Here is a 3,397-nt window from a genome sequence, read left to right as displayed (position 1 = left end):
GACCCCCGTAATGGATCTGGCGGTAATGATGAAGCCAAAACTAACATGGATAAGGACCAATGAAAAAATGGTCAATGTTTTGAAGGATACTTCCTTATGATGTGAGAAGGTCTGAAATCCCTGAATACTCTATATTCAAACTCTATATTTAAAGCTGATGCTTTGGCGGTTGGAGTTGGCTCTCGGAAGGCCTATGGTTCCCCTTACTTCTCTCTTTTGTTTTCCTTTTCTTTTTTTCCCCATATTAATATTAATTGAGCAAAAGAACAAATTACAATCATCAAAAATTAAAATTTGGAAAACATTATGTGACAAAAGTAAGGGCTAAAAAAGAAAAGGGAATACATCAGCTTTGGGTTCAGGCAGATGAAGAACAAAATACATCCTACCCAGTATGTACCATTTAAATACAATTTTTATAGAAGATTGATGATGGGTTCACACTGCCGCACAGAGCGTCTAACAGCAGGGGTCTGCTGCGTCCCTGTTCACCACTGGACTTGATTGACAGCAGCGGGAGCCAATGGCTGCGCTGCTGTCAATATATTCAACCAAGAGCCAGGACCCCATGCAGAGAGGGACAGCGCGTCTCCGGTGTGGGATTTACGGGGCTCAGGTAAGTAAAACGGGGGGGGGGGGGGGGGGGGCGGGGGGCCGGTGACTGCCAGAAGTTTTTTCACCTTAATGCATAGGATGCATTAAGGTGAAAAATATGAGGGTTTACAGCCCCTTTAAGGCTCAAGCAGCCCACCAGGTAAGTAGTTACATAAAGAGGATAAAGTAGTATCACTCAAAGTCACAGTTTATTACAAATACAATAAGAGTGCAAAAATGACTGAAATATACCTCTACCATTCACCCATTAAAACATGACAACAATGTCATAGAACCAAACTGTCCGGACTCCCAGCCATATGTGTAGACTACCCCCTTTAAAGTATAAGGCTGTACTCATAAAGGATAGCAGACATATTGACTAAGTGGTGAAACACCCTGGGATTCCCCAAGAAAAACTTGCTTAGTAAAAGCTATCAAGCTGACCAACAAGGTGACATATAATAAGCCAAAGGGATTTATAGACAAGGAAACCAAGCACTAGTGGCACCCATGAGGTTAACATTAACAGTTGTAGCCAAACTTCATCCCAAATGTTCTCCCTGGGTTACTTGTTGGTAAACAAGGACAAATATAGCTAGTCCTTTGGCAGTCCTACAATCCCACGTACTGAGCAGAAGGGCTTCAGTATCATGTACCTGGTAGCAGTGCCCAGCAGAGACCACGAAAAACAACTGTGGTGGATGGCCGAAGAATTCTTTCCCTGGTGAAGAAAACACCCTTCACAACAGTTGGTCAGATCAAGAACACTCTCCAGGAGGTAGGTGTATGTGTGTCAAAGTCCACAATCAGGAGAAGACTTCACCAGAGTGAATACAGAGGGTTCACCACAAGATGTAAACCATTGGTGAGCCTCAAAAACAGGAAGGCCAGATTAGAGTTTGCTAAACAACATCTAAAAAAGCCTTCACAGTTCCGGAACAAAATCCTATGGACAGATGAGACCAAGATCAACTTGTACCAGAGTGATGGGAAGAGAAGAGTATGGAGAAGGAAAGGAACTGTTCATGATCCAAAGCATACCACTTCATCAGTGAAGCAGGTGGTGGTAGTGTCATGGCGTGGGCATGTATGGCTGCCAATGGAACTGGTTCTCTTGTATTCATTGATGATGTGACTGCTGACAAAAGCAGCAGGATGAATTCTGAAGTGTTTTGGGCAATATTGTCTACTCATATTCAGCAAAATGCTTCAGAACTCATTGGACGGCGCTTCACAGTGCAGATGGACAAAGACCTGAAGCATACTGCGAAAGGAACCAAAGAGTTTTTTAAGGGAAAGAAGTGGAATGTTATGCAATGGCCAAGTCAATCACCTGACCTGAATCCGATTGAGCATGCATTTCACTTGCTGAAGACAAAACTGAAGGGAAAATGCCCCAAGAACAAGCAGGAACTGAAGACAGTTGCAGTAGAGGCCTGGAGCATCACCAGGGATGAAACGCAGCGTCTGGTGATGTCTATGCGTTCAGACTTCAGGCTGTAATTGACTGCAAAGGATTTGCAACCAAGTATTAAAAAATGAAAGTTTGATGGATGATTGTTAATCTGTCCCATTACTTTTGGGACATTACTTACCTTAAAAATTGGGAGGCACATATACAAACTGTTGTAATTCCTACACAGTTCATCTGATTTGGATGTAAATACCCTCAAATTAAAGCTGAAAGTCTGCAGTTAAAGCAAATCTTGTTTGTTTCATTTCAAATCCATTGTGGTGGTGTATAGAGCCAAAAAGATTAGAATTGTGTTGATGTCCCAATATTTATGGACCTGACAGGTATTTACGATTTGAACATGGCACTTCCCTTTATCCCAATGCCATATACAGTAATCCCACAGTTTCTTGATTTATTTATCATTCATTTGTAGGGCTCATGCACACTTGCATCTCAAAGAAGCTCAAAGAAGCAGCTCCTACAGGCTTTTGAGCTTTTTTGAGCTCTTACTCTTTTTCTGCCTGGAAACTTCCCTTCATGTTAGTTAATGTGTCCATGCACACTATGGCTTTTTTAGGAGTTCACAGGCATATGCTCTTACAGGCAGAACACCCCCCCCACCAAACTCGTGTTTTTTTAAGAGGGGCTTTCAAGCAGAAAAGATGCCCAAGTGCCCTGAAAAGAAAAAAAAGATCAAAAAAGCACGAACAGACACAAAAAAAGGAAAAACAAGCTGAGGGTTTGTGAACGCTTATGCTTCAAAGAGCTTGAATAAGCTAAAATAAACTCAATAAAAATGTGCAAAAGAGCACAAAAAAGCACAAAAAAGCACAATCTTATTTAAGCTTTTAGGCAGAGAACTAAAAGCTCAAATGACTGTAAAAGCAGCTTTTTTTTGAGCTGCAGTGTGCATGAACCCATAAATATTGACGGTATTCTTGTTATCAAGTTATCTTACCAAACTTATCTACTTGTATTTTTCCTGTTCATCGTAAAGCAATTACATTTTCATAAAAAAAAAAAATTATGAGCAACTACAGTCAACAAATGAAATTGATGAAACTTCTAATGCTGTCTATGAAACTACTTTGCCTAACCATGTATGTTTGCTGCAAATAGTCTGTAGTCAAAACATCCATTCAATTTATCTTAAATGTATCTAAACACACCACTATAGATATAATAAACATGTTGCAGCCTATCGGTCCTTAGATGTCATGGCTCCATTACTGTAGTTTCCTGTTTTCTTAATTTTCATGTTTCTGCCAATAACACAGTTCCTGTATAGGGTGGTGACACTTATTCACTGTTTTGCTTCTTTTAGGTTCGTGTTGTCACCAAAGG

This window comes from Aquarana catesbeiana, linkage group LG09 (assembly GCF_042186555.1).
Source record: "Aquarana catesbeiana isolate 2022-GZ linkage group LG09, ASM4218655v1, whole genome shotgun sequence".
Lineage (NCBI taxonomy): Eukaryota > Metazoa > Chordata > Amphibia > Anura > Ranidae > Aquarana > Aquarana catesbeiana.
This window is presented reverse-complemented; position numbering follows the sequence as displayed.